This window comes from Poecilia reticulata, chromosome 9 (genome assembly GCF_904066995.2).
Source record: "Poecilia reticulata chromosome 9, P_reticulata-male-v2, whole genome shotgun sequence".
Lineage (NCBI taxonomy): Eukaryota > Metazoa > Chordata > Actinopteri > Cyprinodontiformes > Poeciliidae > Poecilia > Poecilia reticulata.
In genome coordinates this window covers 16,036,130-16,055,464 of record NC_088838.1, presented here as the reverse complement: position 1 = coordinate 16,055,464, position 19,335 = coordinate 16,036,130, and the positions used below count along the sequence as shown (strand labels likewise).

Below are 19,335 nucleotides of genomic sequence, written 5' to 3'. Positions count from 1 at the left end.
CAACCCACTCTTGTGTTTGCATCCCATTACGGTTTCTGGGTTATATGTCATTTCTTTTCATCAAACAACTGAAAGGCAGCCTACAGTATTGAATACAGCCAAGGAGTTTTATGTAAATTCAGTAAAGACTCAATCTTCAGCCATAAAATGAGTAAAGTGGCTTAGCAGCTAATACGGTGGCATTACAATAAATTATCAAATGCTTCTCCTAGTCTCTAAAACCACATATTTACACGCTGATTTAAAAAAAAAACAAACAGATTGATGCTTATTTAATGTTACATCTTTATTAACCATTTCTGTATCTTTGTTGGTCAAACACCACAGAAGTGAATGTAAGGTTAGCATTTTCATTACATATCGCTGATTTAATTTAAACGCTTACTCTTTCGATTACAGGGGGGAAAAATCCTTTCATCCATTCTCTCAGTTAAGACTTAATTTAATTGTTTTCAAATAGAGTTCAACTATTGAACTGCTGGTCGTGTTTAATTCAATCACCATCACCAGAGGACAGCACCAGAGTTTGGTGGCTAGTATTACAGTGTCATTTGTAGCTACAGCATATTTTTCCAAGGCAAACATTTGTTATGCTTTATGACACATTTCTAAAACTTGTATGTCTTTTATGTTTCTGGGTCATACCTTTGATGAATCGAGTATCTGTCTTGGAAGTGAAATGAACTCACTGTGGACTACAAAAAGGGATAAAACTGAAACTGAATTTTAAACCTGGACGTACCCCGTAAGCCACAGCAGCGGTTCAGCTGTGCCAAACGCGAGTCCAGGTCAGATAGAATTTTATTATTATTATTATTATTTAGTATAAGGATAAAAATGCACATTATATGATTTTGTTTAAAACCCTCCTGTTGTCCTCATTTTCTGTGTATAGGGAAAACACATACAAATCTCGGTCATTTTGACCCGAGGACAACAGGAGGGTTTTAAGGGTAAAGCTGAGGTAATTCTTCTCGGTTCTGCTCAGTTTTTTGTTGATAAGCAGATACAGAGGGAGCCGGTTTCCGGCCGGACAACGGGGCTGGGCCAATGGCAGCCAAGGTGGGCCCTACAGTGCAAAAAGGCCTTTGTATCCCAATATCTGTGTGCCAGCACATAAATCATTTAAGACTTTTGGTGAATTATCGGGATAACAGGAGAAAATATAAGTGCCTGAGCTGCTAGTTGAAATCTTACTCTCGGAAACAAAACTTTCTTGACCAGGATTTTTTTTTCCTTCTTACAAAACCTTTCAATTTTTTTCTTGTTCAAAATAAGAGTAGGTTTAACAGAGGACTGCAAGTCATACCAGAACAGAAAATATTTCATCTACCCTCCTTATCACGTTTATCTAATGTACTTTGCTTTCACCCTCTGTTCAGTTTGTTGTTTAATTATTCATGAATGGTGCATAATTTATTATACACTTGGTTATGCATGACTTGTTGCCCAAGGGTGCCGTTGTTTTGTTTTTCCATCCCTTGGTGAATGTTTGAAAGCAGTGTGGAGGCTTTAGTTGTAAAAAATGCTCAGTACAGCTGCCAGAAATCTGAAATGTGCCCTTGTTAACCAGAGGAGAAGGGATCAACCACTGAAATTCCTATTCTCTCCGTAATAGCTCACTCTGTTCTGAATAAAATCAGTGAAAAAAAATTACTAGTATGCCATTAAAAATCAAAGAGGACATGTTGTAAATTAAGTTTTGGTTCCTATTTTTGAATTTAGGTCTAGTCCAAGCTGGACCTCAGAGGTTAGTAACTCTTGACCCTCTTGGCTAAATGAGTAAATCATGTTTAAATATGTTGATTGTGAGATAACTTACAATTTGGCATAGTTACACTGTAAATCAGGAGATGAATGGAGTTTATTGGCAGAAAGTCACTATGAAATCTTGTATGTAGTATAATCATGTCATGATACTTACAGCTGCAGCCAATTTAAGTTTTTTTAAACAAAAATGTAAACCTGATTTACTTATTTTTATTTTTATGACAAAAGGTTAATAAAACTTTGTTTATCTCAAACATGTTCTTCCCGATTGTGTATAACGTTAGTCAAGCAGACTATTGGAATTGAATCTTAACACCATGTTATCTGAATTTCATCTACCCACTTTCTGTTCTCTAGATTTGCTGTGGCAGTCAATCAGCCATAATGAACTTCAGTTTACAAAGGAATTAATTACAATGAGTAGTGCCCTGGAGGGAATGTTGCATAAATGCATTAGCACTCTCGTGCTCAATGTATAGCAAAAAAAAAAAAAAAATCTCAAACTTTTTTCTTTCTTTCTAAGTAAACTAATTAACTCACTGAACATAATAGCAATGTACTGTTCTGCTACAGAGTGAGTGAAATATAACCTAGACAGGAACTGAAAAGATTACAGCAAACTGTACAAATAGACCATTTTTAAAGAATAATACTCTATTCCATGTTAAGCATACGCAAGTCAAAAAGTCACTAATGAGCAATGAGCACAAACAAATTATCTATAATGTACTTCCTTTATTCACTTTAATCGATTTTGGAAAAGCATCTTTTCAACTATCTATTGTTCCAGGGTAAGTAAATAAGGGAAGTAAATAAGGGTAGTTGAAAAATGCACCCTTTCTTTATTGAATGTAATCCCTCATCAGGCGTCTACCGTCCTCTCGGGATCTTGATAAAGCACCTGTTCAGGATCTTGTTAATGCAAACAGCAAATCACCCAATCACATGGCAGTAACTCAATGGATTTTGGGTTTTAGGCACAGTGAAGATCATTTAAATTCAAGTGTTAGAATTTGGACGAAAGTGGATTTAAGTAACTTCAGAAATGGTATTATTGTTGGGGCTGAAAAAGCTGGCTTGAGTATTTCGGAATGTTCATCTACTGGGATTTTTATGCACAGCTACATCTTAGGTTTGAAGAAACTGGTCCAAAAAATAGATAATATCTCGGTTGTGTGGAATAAAATGAACAGCTGATTTCAGAGCATTTCCTTTTTGGTTTTGTAAGAGCCACAGCTGAACTGAACCAAAGAACCACGTGTGGCTCTGGGGCCACAGGTTGCAGACCCTTGATCCAGTGTTTTTTTCCTAGCCTTTCTAAAGCTGCTGCCGTCTTACTTCCCACACATCCAATGAATCCAATTTTGCCATGCTCAAAAATAGGATCCGACTAGGTCTCTACTGTAGAAATCTCAAGTATTTGACATGCAGTGTTTGTACATGATATAGCGTGAGATTAAGTAATGAAATTAAACCCTAACATTGAAGTAGTACTCATATACACACATGCAATGCTCTTACAAAAGACTTTTTTGACCCATCAAAAAATCCATGACTTAGTTGAAGAAAAAAATACATTTGTATTTTGATGATAGCTATGAAAAAATGCTCAAGCATTACAAATTTGATCTTATTTGCAGTTGTGGGAATTTTTTGGTAACTGAAAACAACCCTGTATAACTCCATTTGCAATTGTATATGTGTTCTGCTTGAAACAAAAATATTAAGCAATTTTCACCTTAGAAGCAAAATAACCACATGCTATGAAAAAATGTGCTGACCATAGTATTTACTGGGTGTCCAGCTTCACTGAATATTAATATGATGTACCAAGATAAAGAACACAAAAGGAAGTGCTGCGAGAAAACAATTCATCATTGAAAAAGTGAGCATGAGGAAACTATAGGTCTCTCTTTCCATTTGTATTTGTTAAGGCTTATGCCAGCCTTGTAGCTAAAGCCATGATCGATCTGCTCGGGGCTGCCCTGCCATACTGCAGCAGCAGCTCTGGGACGTCAGTCATTGCTCAAGTCTAAGCTTAGGGTCATTTCACACTGCTGCCACAACAATCCTCTGACCACTGCAGGTTGCAGCATTTAAAATATTAAGCAGGAGCTGAGAAGGAGTGAAGTCTGGGTGTCCATCTTAAATACAGTGGAAGCTGTGGAACAGTGCTAAATTATCTTATGTTCACTGTCGGGCTTCTCACATGGACTGTCCACCACTGGAGCATGTAATTTGGAAAGGTATCCTGGAACTACATTAAAAAAGCTTCAATTCTAGCACGTATTCTTTACTTCTCTGAAAAGGTTAAAATGGTGCTCACAGCTGCACCTAGAAATTGGAACATTATCTTTGCACGATTGATTGTGTGCAAACAATAAGACAAAAGGAAGAACTCTAAACTCTAAGCCCATCTCCAAGGTCAAAATGCAAGATTGCATCAGTTTAGTTACACATGTGGTCAAGTACATGTAGAAATACTCAAACATTTTTGTATCTTGTGCCAGTATTACCGGTAACAAGCAAATAAGTGTCTCCATCTTCTTTCAGTATCATCCACCGAAGCCCCTCCCTTCATGTTGTTTACACCTTTTGATCGGCTGAAATGTTCCCCAGGCTCAATTGGGAGATGAAATATGACACCTCAGATTCACATCTAGAGGTAGTTACAAACCTGCAATAACTATGAGCTATAAAAGTAAGATAGGATCATGAAGTGACCGTGACACAGAGCTCAGTCAAATACAGTCCAAATCGCTTAAGATTATTGCTATGAATTAAGCTGCATTCCCCTTTGAGTATGTGATCCTGGCAAAATGAGGTTAGGTACAACATGAAATCTGAACAGAAAAACACCTGCAAGATAACGTAGAACTAACCAGAATGTGTCCCACTCACCAAGCACCAGCATGACAATACCACTCTTAAAAATTGACACCATCGCAACAAAATTGACAGTCATAAGCTCATTACAATATCACAGCTCCGCTGACTGGAAAGAGTCCTTTGTTAACCAGTCAACTGGGATCTAGTAAATCTAGTCAGAAGTGATGCAGCAAAGTGCAGAGTTCACTTATTAATTGAAGGGCACGGTCTGCTGGTGGACGACGTGTCCCTTCAAATTCAGGGCAACGCGTTATATTGATCTAAGTTTATTATGTTACCTCTGACAATATAAATGTGCAACATGAGAATCTCAGTCAGTGCAGAAACAATTTCCTGATTTTTTGCACTGACTGGAAGCCATGCCAATTAGCACGTCTTAATATAATAGAACATTTTGATCTTTACAGTGAAACAACCATATGGTCGAAGTCAGCCTACTTCACGCTGGCTCCTTGATCTGAGCAGGGGACATGAAGCATATGCACCAGCAGATACTGCTCTAGAAGCAAGCATGCAAGCTCCACCTACTTGTTGTGGCGCTACATTTGCTCATGTATAAACGGTGAGAAGCCCAAACAGCCATTTTCAAAACCAGAGAAAAATGCAGGGAAAGCACTTTGTCAGGCTACCGATCCTTGAAAAGAGTTTGCACATACAAATTTACATGCAAGGAAACCATGTTCTTTTAATTAGAAGGACGGGTTATGTGGGACATACGGCCAAGCAGGAAGTAGTAATCCTGAGAGCATTTGCACCATGTGGTATGCATCCTAATTAACCAGCTATCACTTCTCCCATGTGCTATAATTGTGATGCTCCGGGTGCTCCAGTCAACTGATAAGCCAAAGCCCATAATCCGTGAAGTGACTTAGAGAAGAAAAAAGAGGTTGAAATTTGTATTATTTACCATTTAGAGATCAGTCTTTAGTTGATTAGACTTCATACTTTTACTTAGCATCTCATATCCATTATTTGCCTGCAACAATACACAGATAATAACAGTGTGAACTGAAATATAATAAGCATCTGTCATTTTGGCTGCTGTTATTATATCAGCCATTTTAACATCATTTTATCATAAAGCCCACAGTGCACAGCACTACATGCAATGGAACAATCAACCTTTTTTTCTGTAGCAACTAAGGAATGATAGTCAAACTCAGTGTCAGGACTTAATGAATGTCACAGCAGTATATCTTTATTGTAAAGAATACAAAGGGAAAATTATATTATGGTGAAGAAGTTGCTGGAGAAGCAACGTGCTGCATTACAGAAACACTTCAGGGGACTACATCTTCAGCAGCAGTTCAAAGATACAGCCTGTTGTTTTGTTCCAAAGACACAAAGTGTAGCAGAAACTGGAGAGCCGTAATCTACAAAGACGGCTTACTTCAGTTTGAAATAAGCAAACTCTTCAGAACTGCGAGCAATCAAAAGACATTTTCACACCATGCTTAAACATTCATTTTAGTTTTTGTCTGGTTTACAAGATTTCTGAGAACCAAAAGTTCAACTTTAATGACATTATTTTCTTTCGGAAAGGTTGATCAGTGGAACCTTTTACCAATTGCAGAGAATTGTTATTCACTCTGCTTCATGGTTTTAAAAGGCCAAATTCATAAGTTATAAATGCACAATTTCAAATCAGTTGAACTAAAAATAATGCATCACATTTGGATTTAGAAGGAAATAGAATAACAAATGACATTACAAACGATTCACAGGTTCTCTGAAATAACTTTTTCCTGGTATTATGTTTACCATTATGACTCTTTTTAAAATAACTTTGTGGCATTGGACAGCCTGATAGTTCTGTAAGCACACTTCTTTGCATTTGTTTCAGGAAATATTTCTAAGATTTGTTTTAATTTGGAAAACTTTACATTAGTGGACAGAAAGGAAATCATGTTGTTAGAGCTGTTTAACGTGTTGTTAGTTTTTGGGGGGGGTTTTCAGATAAATGCATTATTGAAAGTTTCATTGATTTCATTAAACAATTTCAAAAAGTGAAACAAGTAACTATTATTTCTTACACACATTAATAAGTTTCAAGTATATGCAATAAATCTATTAATACATATTTTATATCACAATTGCACAATATCTAATAACTATTAAATATCTAGGCATCAGTGCATAAGAACTGTTTTCAGTATTACGAATGTATTGTTACACAATCTGGTATTATAGCTATTTAAATTGAATGCATACAATATTTTAACCATATAACACTGACACTAAGGTTCATTCTCTAGGTTCAGTGATTTTATAGTTATCCACATGCAGATGGGCTCATCCGTGTTCAGAAATATTCCTGAACACATCAGCAGTGAGTGGTTGTCACAGCTGTTCATGGACTGTGAATGAGCCCCGCTGGTCTGTTTCTGCAGGTTTGATTTGAATTTACCAGACAATTTCTCCTCGAGGTCCAATATCCAGGACACAGCGTGAACAAGCATTTCAGTTCTGACCTGACTTTAGAGCAAATCTCAACACATGGACATGCAAGAGTATCGCCACAGTCGAGGCAAATTATAGCTCTTGGAGGCTGTGACATGGAAAAATTGCTTGACAAATTGTTCCAGGGTCACCCCAAAGAAATGAGATGAATGAGACCCTGTGTAGATTTCCAGCTGAACTGAGGCAGAGGCATATATATCCTTCTATTTCTGGCTCTCTTATCTTTTTTTGTGTCAGTGCTTGACAGTAATTGTCACTTTCATTGTTACTTCGAGTAGATTTCCATGTAAAAGAACAGGGAAGTCACAGCTAATTACCTGTTAGCTAGAATTGCTGAGAGAATAATGGTACTTTGCAGTATTACAGAATCTAAAGATATCCATCCTGAGGTGTAATATATATTTGCATCAGGGCAACATCAAATGAAACCTTGATCAGAAATAATGACTTCTAATGGAGCTGTGCATGATACTGTGAGGCTGTCAAAGCTATTGTGTATCTTCCTAACGTGATTATAATATATGCATTAAAGCATTTCTGACACACCCTTTTGAACGTCTCTTATTTTCATCTGTTCCTGGGATGGGAAGGTGAGGTAGAGTCTGTTTTACTCTGCACCTTCCCAGCAAGTTGTCACTTAATAATACACTCAGCAGCTCTGTTGCTCATTAACAACCAACTCCCAAGGGGGAGAATGTGTCTTAACATAGGATGTTTGCAATAAATAGGATAGTTGTGATGAATTACTTTTGCATTAACATGAATCTTTATCTACAAAATGGAATTGAAAAGGAATTAATTGCACGTAAGACAAAGAATAAAAGTGCAAGACTAAAGATTTGATACAATCTTGTGAAAAAAAGCATTTACCCCATTATAGATTTATTTGGTTTGTTTTACTTTTGTCCAAAGAAGATGTAGCTGGAGGCAAACCTTCCAAAAATCTCCACAATAGTCACATCAATACACGCATTTTTTTTTTCTTCAAAACATTGTGGGAATCACTAGCAAGGTAAAAACCAGCCTCTTGTTCTATGTTTTTCTTCACACAGAGGGTCTGAACCCTTGGCTATTGAAAGACAATTGCTGTTCCTCAATCCTTGGAACCTGTGAAGTTTTAAATGTTACCCAATCACTAACGCTATGAAGTTTACCAGAAATTGTCTGAATTGCAAACAACCATTCCCCACTGTGAAGGGAAGTGCTGAGCCAAACTGTTAATATTACTTCATTATTTGGAAGTGTGGCCAACACCAAATACTTTTTCCATTGATTATTGTAATCTCCAGGTCAGGAACACTCCTCTGTTGAGCACACTGTGAACTCTGAAAAAATATTTCTACATATATCGCAGCAGGCAGATGAAGTTGGTCCCTGATTCAATATTTAGTTACTGTGCTTAGTTAAATCTTGTTTAACTGGATTTTTGCGAACCCAGTTCTGTCTATTTTACCCTAGAGACAATAGGAAGAGCTGGTCCACGCAGATATGTGATAGAACCACACCGGCCTATAGGTGGACATTTGCAGAATTGCATTCTAGGTCTTTAAATTATTACATGGTGAATGATATCAATGTATAAAAAAAATCAAATTAGTATGACAACATTTTTGGAAATTTACCAGATTTTGCATGCTTTTTTATCCCCCTACCCCCTGTACAGTGATTCCTCAATATCCTCACAGAGTGCCTACACTTAGTATTCACAGCTAGCTAAACTCTTCTCCATCCCATATATCTCCAACGAGCAAACAGTTGTATTTGGCAGATCAGAAGAATTGTGAAACTAAAAACAGATATGCTAAAATACAATTACAATTACGAAACACACACAAGAAAATCTCAAATCAGCTTCCACCATATGTGCACAGTAAGCAGGTACCAAAAGAAAAACAGGTAATTACACCTCATGGCATGTTGTCTTAGCATCCTATTAAGAAAATTATTTGTATTTGTCGAAAAATTACAAAACTAGCAAATATTTTATGCTAATGAATAATATAAAACTAAACTGGCTTGGATAGTAATGCTGCTCTACTACGCACATTCGTTCAGCGGAACATCATAGGCACTTCCTGTTTCTACTCTCTTCTTCTATGAAACTAAAGGGTAAGACTGCTAACAGACGTGTAATACTGAAATCAACCACTAGATGCTACTCCATCCATTTTCTTGCACCCTTTTTCCCTCAGTGGGGTCGGGAGGGTTGCTGGTGCCCATCTCCAGCCAACGTTTCGGGCGAGAGGCGGGGTTCACCCTGGACAGGTCGCCAGTCTGTCGCAGGGCAACACAGAGACACACAGGACACACAACCATGCACACACACACTCACACCTAGGGGCAATTTGGAGAGGCCAATTAACCTGACAGTCATGTTTTTGGACTGTGGGAGGAAACCGGAGTACCTGGAGAAAACCCACGCACGCACAGGGAGAACATGCAAACTCCATGCAGAAAGACCCCAGGCCGGGAAGTGAACCCAGAACCTTCTTGCTGCAAGGCAACAGCTCTACCAACTGCGCCACTGTGCAGCCCAAGATGCTACTCCAGACTTGTAATACTGAAATCAACCACTAGATGCTACTAAAAAGACAAAAAATTTAACTTTGAGTTGTTCCAACAACTCCCAAAACTTTGGTGTCCCACATTAGAATTTAATAAGTTACTAAAACACAACTATGTTGTCTAGTAATTGTTGATCTAACGGACACATTTACATTTTACTACTAAGATTGTAATTGCTGTGCTTTATGCACTGACATTATTCTTTGTCTCTCTATGGCTAGAAACTAGAGTAGTTCTCCATAGTTTCTCAAATTCACATACATAAAATGTGCTATGTTTTTACATAAATATAAGAGTATACTTTTATGGTTTATTTCCTTTTGAAATAATAAACATACTGCAATTGTTCTAATATGTGAAAAGGGGAGATGACAAATAAACGTAATATTACTGAGGAATTTAGGTTTCTGTTATAATGCCACATTGAATTTCACAGTAAATCTTGTTCATGAAAAGTTCCACCCTGAGATCTGGTTTCAAAAAGTGCCGGTTTCTGAAAAGCAGCTATATGCAACTGGTCCCAAAATCTAATTTTGATGACTCCCTTCACTATTTAATTTATGCAAACCTTAAACTGTCTCCAGTGGGATTAGTTTTCATAAAGACTAAAGTAGGGGGAGTGGTGTTTAATTGCACACAGAATCCATGGCCACCTTTACACAAAGTGTCTCTGTCTCAAAAGCAGCTGGCAGTGTCAAAAACCACAGACAGAAAAGAATGACAATGTGGAGAAAACAGAAACTTAAGACTTGATAAGATCTAAATTACATTGGGCTGTTAAAATATGTCGATTCCCATGACCTAAGTGCTAATCAAGCAACTAAGGATATTTGCTCTGATAAAATAAACACTTTTGCTAATATTGTTTCTTACAAATAAAAAAGAAATGTATTAGATATAATGGCACATATCTATTAGGTTGCTTGCGAAAACCATGTTGTCAATTAATTTAACCGTAATTTATGGTGGCTATTGTTATTGCAAATGATTTAGCAGCCCATGTAGAAAAGGTATTATTTGCATCTATTGATAAGATGAGAAGCACCCTAAATGTCCTGTAAATATAGAATAAACATAATAAACATTCAGCATTATCTAAGAAAAATTAATTAATTGAAAATCCTTCCTGTAACTACAGGAATTGTTCAGATTAGATCAGGATTTAAACCTGTCAGCATTCAGTAGGGCAACAAAAAGTGACCTCAAATGTAGGCAGCTTGTAAAAGAAAGTTCATTTTCTTCTTGCATGACAAAAACTCAAAAATGAAGCAGGACTTGAAGTTTTATCCTAATTTGTTTATTGTTATTTTTCTCTGCATGACTTTTGTCTTCATGGGAAAATGTTCAAAGCTATCTGAAAGACTGGATTAAAAATAGTTATCAAACAATCACAAAACCTCACCGATCCATGTTGTTATTGAATGTTCAGTCATTGTCTAATTGGGACAGGATTAGCTACTCTGATTTTTTTTTTTTTTTTAAGATTGACTGGGGATGTATTATGCAGTAAATTGGTACATTTAAGAGAAACGCTATTACAACCTGAAAAATGCTTGTTCTCAAGAAATAATTGTGTCTGATGTCAAACATAGAGAGGAGAGCAATGGTAACGCTTAAGGAGGAAATAATGTAGTGGATCCCAGGGAGAGACGGAGCAAGTGATTCATTGTTTTGTCTTTTCAATTCACTGGAAGATCCTTGAACAAAATTATTACGTGCCATCGCAGCTTTGGAGAGGAGGATTAATTGGGTCAGCTATTGCTTCAATTCAAAATGTGCACATAAATACTTCTAAATTTTATAAAGCCAAAAGAAACTGCAAAGAAGCAAACAATTTATTCTCGCCTATTGTTCTGTTCGTCTTTGGGTGCCAGAAAAATGATAAATTATTGGTGCACTGCGTCCCTTTAGCAGGTGTAAACTTTGCTATCTTATCTGGTTATAGGCTATTTTTAAATTGTGGCTTTAGCATGCATCTAAATAAATCATCCCTTATCGTGGCGATTTGCACAAAAAGCCCTATTCAATCCTCTGAGAACCGTTTCTGCACCTTGCTCAGAGCTAAAGAAAGAAAATGGATTAGAAATACTGACTTATGACTTTGCTTAAAGAGGGCAAATTTAAGATAGAAGCAGTAAAGTTTTATCTTTTTCACAAAGGGTCAAAATATTACTGCAATCCCACTAAAGTTAGGATAAATGTTCTTAGCAAGTTGCAGAGAAACTGCATGCTTTTTGTCATTATCAATGGATCTTTAAACACCCTTCTTAGCGGATTGGGTTCATTCAGTTGCTTCCCTAGCAAGTATCCAGCAAAGTCAAATAACATTCAGTGGGATTGGGGCCATTGTTAAACTGCTTTGACTCAATGTTTGCAATGCACCAGTGCCACTGAAAGCAAAAAAGCTTCACAGCATGATACTGCCAGCACCATGTTTTACAGTTTTAAATTTGACTCTACTTAACACTGTGGCACTTGTGTTAAAACATCTTTCAGGTTGTGACAAATTTGATACCTTTTTGTTTCTTGGATTGTTCCTAAAGACTTTTACCAATTTTATTTCACAATGTGACACAATCAGGTATGTTAACAAAACTGATTTTTGAATAGGTTAAGAAGACAAAAAGTTTACAGAATGGCCCTGAGATAAAATCCATTGGAAATGTGTAAACTATGTCCCAAAAATCCAAATCTATGGCAGGGAAACAACCAGTTCTCCATCAGTTCTAAAAATAAATGTGGACAAGATTCTTTCCAAAGTTATACCAGACCCTTCTATAAACCTACTGAAACTGGTGATTTTTTTTTCTGTAATTTAATAAGGAACATCTATCCAAAAATATATGGCTGTGTGTGTGTGTGTGTGTGTGTGTGTGTGTGTGTGTGTGTGTGTGTGTGTGTGTGTGTGTGTGTGTGTGTGTGTGTGTGTGTGTGTGAGGGGAGAGGATGGTGTTTGACCCCGAGTAATTACAAATAATCTGCATTGAAATTAAATTTAAGCACCCAGTTATTGTTTTTAAAATTCATTGCAGTTGTACAACTTGTACGTTGGTTGTTGTCTATAACAACCAACGATGAGCTCATGTAAACTTCTTACTGACAAATTACCTTTAAATAAAAAAATTCAACGTTGACAACTTTACATTTATGCCTCTTTAAATAATATATTTTTATTTATATTTAGCTTTAAGGCTGATCTTTTTCCTCCCTATAGGATTTTTGAATCCTCCTCTGCATCTATCATGTAATGTTACATGTAAGTCCCATGCCCTTCTGCTCCTGCTCTCTGTGGACTCCATTGTGCTGACCTTCCTCTTGGCAATGTGGGTAAAATGCTGCTAGAGCTTAAATCAAGCCTGTCCTAAGTCGACACTCTGGTGGCCCCTGACGCAGAGCCAGTTAAAGAAGTAATTAATCAGACTTCAGATCTTCAATGAGGGTCCTCCATGTCAGAGTATGTAAAGCGGGATCTAAACTGCCCTACGATGGTCAGGATACAGCTAAAGGAAGAGAATGGAAGAGGAAAACTCGTGAAGCTCGAATTGAATTCAAAAAGCACTTCTAAATTACATCGATAAAAAAGGTGCTTGCCTGCAAAAACAGATTCATATAGTATGGAAATTCAGCCAATAAGAACTGTCAAACAAAACAAAGAAACAAACTGCAAGCTCAAAATCAATAGCCTCTTTTTTTTTTTTATCACCGTCACCAAGTGAGTCATGACAGGATCAATAAGAGAAAGAAAACAGAAAATGGATAGAGATATAGATATGCATGACACTGAAGTTGTACAAAGCTTTTCAAAAGGAGAAGCAGATGCTGAGACGAAACGCTAGAATTCCCTGTAAAGCATCTGATTTTCATACTTCTGATCCAGCAGCATCTACGCAGTCAATGGGTGCCTCACCTGCTCTCACTCTGTCAAGTTCTTGTAATTTAATTCCTCCAGTCTCAAAAGACCCAGGGACATTTCAACTTCTTTTTTTTTTTTAAATATGACAGATGTCCAATAATTTCACATTTAATCTCTGCCCTGAGGGTACAAAGTATGTGAGGCAGCAAATTGATGCCTCTGTAGGCAGTGAGAGGGTCGATTTCTGGTGATTCTGAAATTGGATACTTACTCATTCAAATTCAGTGCCCTCATTTGAATACTGCAATGAAGCTGGGGTATGGTTCTCGTTTTAGCTTTTCCTCATGTCTGTTCTGAAAGTTGAATTGAGCTCAAGAAACTTTGCTTCCAGGATAACAAAACTTGGAACGTGAAAAATATGTGCACAAATACTTTTTATCTATAAGTCAGGTTCTTATTGTAAAAAAAAAAAAAAACATAAAAACCAAAGTTTTCTATTTTAAAAGGATTGCTTATTTTTAAACAAAAGACAAACTAGATGAGCAAAATTATATTTATAGTGAGAATTGAACTATTTATGGATTAAGAACTTTAAAAAGAAATTATTTTGGAATTCAGCTAAGAATATTTTACATAAAAATGTTGAAACGCTGCTCAATATCATCCACACATTTCCAACTGTCGCAGGTTACCAGCATAAACAAGCTGGCAACCTGATAAACAAAATATATATATATTTTTTTTTTGACATAAGAATTGACCGTGAGAAACTTTAGATTTAGGAACACTAGATTCAGAATTTTATTAACTGAGTAGCCTTGAAACTTTAATGTAGTTGTGCTTATGCCTGCTAAAGGTTGAAATAAGGAAAAACAGACTTCAGAGCAAATCATGAAATACAAACCAATGTGCTATTACTGTAGGAAGATCAGTTTCTGTTTATCAACTACTGGAACAAGTCTAACTTATTTTTCCTGTATTCCTGAAATGTATGGATCCGGTTACATTTTGGTAACTGTGATTAAATGTCATGATGTCGTGATAAATAGGTTTATGATCGCTGCTTAATCATTTTCATGTTTGTTTATATTTCAAACAACGCATCTGCACTTAAAAGTTACAATAATCAAGTCTGACAATGTTTTAACTATGGTTTTACTTTATTATTTTTAGGTTCATTTATTTATTAGTTATTTGTCAACGTAAGAATTCACAAATAAAAAAAAAAAGTTACATTGCTTATTTTTATTCCATCTGAGTTTTAAGTCTTTGGTCATCCTTGCTGTGCAAAACGTTGAACTAATGTACTGATTTTTGCAGTTTTGTTTGATTGATGTTTACCATCAATCCTGTGCAACAAGATAATTCTGTGCCACGGATGTTGTCTGAGCAGCGCAGTACAAATAGGAGAGCACAGTAGGCAGACACCCAAGACAGAGGCGTGATTTATTGGGTACAAGAAGAATGCACAATAAACCAATGGAGAGGGAACTTTTTAATGGATTCTCCGTGAAAGGCAAACAACTAGGATTGTTCCTCTTCATCTTATTGAATGGATTTGGAGCCTCTGGCATACGCCAGGTGAGCTGTCACGACCTTAACAAGCCTGGTGGTTTACAACGTTTTACTCAGATATTCTGCTTTAATTTTTTTTTTTTCTGGTTTCCAACTTCTTTTTGGAGTGGAGCGTGGGAGGCAATACAATAAATATCCCACTGTTAGATTTATTTTGTCTGCAAGTTGGCTGCCGGGCCACATAAAGATTGTCAGTGTCATCCTGTTGGCACAGAGGGTGCAAGAGCAGTATCTATAAAGCAGCATCAGAGTTGTTGCAGTAAATCAATGGTACTTTAGTTGTTGTATATATGTGAAAAATGAGACAAGTAAGACTTCTGAAAATACAAAATTTTCTCCAAATGTGGACCTTGTCAGAAACTGACTGCATTATCATCTGCTTCGGTTTGGGTAAGTCAGGAGGTGTAAAACAAATCTGAGTACTGCACCACAACTTAAGTGTTGCTTCTTTTTTTTACCTTGATGTAAAAAGCTAATGTTGAGTGAATTCTGACAAATCTCTTTAAAATGTCTGCTGATTTTACTAGCTGTCTTTGGCTGGCTTCGGCTTGCCAAGATGCATAAACATTGTGATGTTTTAACATTGTATGCAATACAATACAAAATCCTATTTTTAAGTTAAACACAATTTTCAAGACAGCACTTGTTTTTTTGACTTTTTTTCTGATTAAACAAAGCCAAAAGGCAGAGTTAAGCATGTGTTTTGATGCAAAAGTGTCTGAGCGCCAGCATTTACCACCCAATGAGCCTGCTGTTTCCTCTTGTCTGCACTGTTGGTGTTTCATCAGAAAGGATGTAGGAGGTAAACAACCAGGTTAAGTGTCAATTTCAATTTCTGGTACGAACACTCCAGTAGCTGCTCTCAGCTGCAAAAAATGTAAAAAGTGGAGTGTAACATTTTCTCATACAAACGACATATTTTTCAATTATTATCCAAGGATACAATATGTTTAGCGCTTGTGTGTTACTTTATACCTGCTAAACACGGTACTAAGAGTTTTTCTTAAGCAGTTATGACATTGTTAAAAAGAACAAACCTTTGAAAATTATTTCCACCAGTAGATAAGATGTGTTGAAAGTCTTAAAATAAATTAATCCATTATAGCAGAAGCGTAACCAACTTTTACTACATTTAATAGGTGAAAATAAATCCTATATTAACATGTCCTTTGGCACCACCTTTAAGCCACTCTAAGGATCAAGCTTAATCCAGGTTTCTCGGTAATGTACATATTTCATTACACAGATGTAGTGCTTTCAGCTACTTCCTCAACAACATGAGTACCTGGCCTTCAAGTAGTGCAGATGTTTATTATAGCCATAAATCGGGAAATGTGTATAGGACAACTAGCTCACATCTAAACTTTACAATATCTTAAAAAGCTGATAATTAAAGAACTAATTACAAGTCTGCTATACACATCTTTATCTATATTGCCAATAATTCCTTATGTACTGATAAAGAAAAGTGTCTAGAGAGTAAATCTGTCTCTTTGGATATATGTATGCTTTAATATCCATTTCTGTCAAATGAACTCGAGTTTTCAACGCGACGGAGAGCAGGGCTTTGCCATGGCCACTACAAAACATCAATTTTATTATCCTTAAGCCACTTTGTAACTGATCTGGCCGTATGCTTGGGGTCATTTTCCACTTAGAAGACCCATTTTCTTTGCATAAGTTGAGATGCTTCAATGTTTCCATATAATGTTCTTTTCCTCGTAGTTCCATTTAGTCTGTGAAGTGCAACAGCTAAACGATGATGACAGATGACGCTGTCACCCCCAGATTCAGTGTTTTCACTTCAAATGTTACAATGGCCAATATGGCCAAGTACTCCAGTTTTAGTTTCATCAGATCACAGGACAAGTCTCCAAAAATGAAAGAGTTTGTCTCTGAATGCATTTGCAAACTGTAATCTGGCTGTTTATGTTACTGAACAAATGACTTCTTTCAGTCTGAGAGGTTTCAGCAGAAGTTGGTACAGAACTCAATTCGCTATGGAAAATGACGCCGTCTGATCATCTTTATCTTCACAAGGTCTTTTGCTTTTATTCTATTATTCAATATTTCACACCAAAACAAAAACGTATCTCTGTTGAACAGAACAGGATGTTCTGGACATTACCGTGTTGTTTATTCTTGCATGTAGCTGTTTGAACAGATTATCGCAGCACCTTTAGAAATTTGAAATTGCATGCAAGAATGAACCAGAGTTGTGAAGATGTGCAATACTTCTGGATGTCTTGGCTGACTTCTTTAGACTTTTCCCTGATGTCAAACAAGGCGGCAACATGTTTGTGTTATAGATGTTGCCTTAAAAACAAACAAACATACAAAACTAAGGGAAAGAAAATATGTAATTCCATGCCAGACAGAAAACAGCTATGTGTTTTTTCATGTGGGGTTTATAAACATATGTTTACAACTACAAAAAAACAGAGAATAGGAAATATGTATAATAAGCATATCCTCCCTTAGTGAAGCAGCTTCATAAAATATGAAAAACATTTTTTGCATATTACACATGAATTCGCATTGTTTACTGGATTTTGTGTTGAGAAGTTGCTGTAAAGATTGTGCTTGTGGTTGACTGTATAGACCCCAATCTGAAAAGGAAGGGTCAAGAAGTCCAAATATGAATAGAAATTGTCCACAAGCTCAGCACTACAATCACTTACTATTATTCTTGCAGAGATCAGTTCAGTCTCTCCAAAGCCTCCTGAAAACCCCTCAAGCACTGCAGGTTATGTGTATGAAATATAAAAGAAATCCTGAGAACTGTTTTATTCACATGCAGACAGACTCTTGAAAACAAACTGCTGAAGGGAAAGTTAAATGATCAATGGCTGTATCAAGTGCCATGCTATTGTAATACCTTGAATTGCTTGTTTCCTACCTTTTTAAATGTTTTTGTAATAGAATTATGAGAATATTTGGATACAATAAAGATTTGCTCCTTGAGATAAGTAAATACCAAACATAACGGATGAAGTATGCCATCACAGTGCCATTTAAAGCTCAGATAAACTGAGCAATTGAAGTGTGCTTTATGTGTTATGTCATGAATCATTACAAATATTTAGAACTTCTTCAGACTCAACACAGCAAATAAAGAATAATTTATGATACTAGGGCGCAAACTATCTGAAGGTTAAAGTAAAAATTGCTCAACTGAAAAAAAACAAACAAGTTAGCCTTGGATTGCCATGCTGACATCTTCATAGGAACTGGCATTATTCTTATCATAGATCTGCTGTGTCTCCAATTGGAGCAGTGACTGAATAGTTATCCTGAGCTGACACCGTATACATTATATGCTGGATTTGTGAAGCTGAGCCATTCCAGCACCAAAGGACTCTCGTCCTCCTCTCAACATGAAGCCAACTGAAAATTACACAAGAGTCGCACCATATGAGGGTCGGAGATAATCTTAAATTGGCCAAGCATACTGAACTGGGGCTCTGGTTCTATTGTATGCTAATGAGGATGGGATCTGCAGTGACTCCACAGTACCCAGGATCAAGCTTCAAAAATAAGTGGACTCCCAACTGCCTTGTTATTTTTGAAAAATGAGGAGGAATACTGGTTAGTACATGGAAATTTACCAAGCCGTATCCATTATGAAAAATGACAGGTAATGATGAAAACATGACCTTTTATGCTTTTTCTATTTTTTTCCTGTAAGCTACCACAGCACATCATTCATTTAACTCAACTGGCTTATTTAGGTTCTTTGAAGATAAAAAAAAATCAATTTTACCCAGATGAATCAGTCAGAGAAAACCCAAATTAGAAAAAAAAGTACTAAAATGTGATGACTGAAAATCATGAGGCTACCAGTAATGAGACTGTGCTGATGGTTGTTAGGTTAAAGCTGTAAGGTAAAATGCAAGCCTGAAATTTCATGTTATATTCATCTACTAAGACTAAGCTTCTGATTTGCACTTTGGAAGGCCTCACAGAGTTTAACAGACAGCATAAAACATGCCATAAGGAAACACAAGGTACATCCACATACTAAATAAATGGTTCTTAATAACTCCCACCTAGTTTTAAACAGCAGAACTGAAGGACAAATAAGTGAAACAAGTACCATTTGACATCACTATTAAACAAGTTGAAATAGTTGCTAAATTTAATGTTTTAGTAATGAAATTCACTGAAGCAGAAACACTGAAATACCACAGTCACTAAATATAATCACATAGCTTCTCTTCAAC

At 36.5% G+C, this 19,335-nt stretch overlaps 1 long non-coding RNA gene across 3 annotated transcripts in view; it reads right to left on the bottom strand.

Moving 5' to 3' along the window:
* Positions 1–19,335, bottom strand: part of LOC145552784 (uncharacterized) — a 69,902-nt gene that overhangs the window by 11,442 nt on the left and 39,125 nt on the right. Inside the window, exon 5 of one of the 3 annotated variants that reach the window (XR_014088901.1) lies at positions 12,530–13,184. The exons of 1 other annotated variant lie outside the window; for it this stretch is intronic. This is a non-coding gene — a long non-coding RNA (uncharacterized LOC145552784). Of the gene's footprint in view, positions 1–12,529; positions 13,185–14,862; positions 15,979–19,335 lie in introns of those variants that run through there. One more of the 3 variants, XR_014088903.1, reaches the window with a different exon arrangement.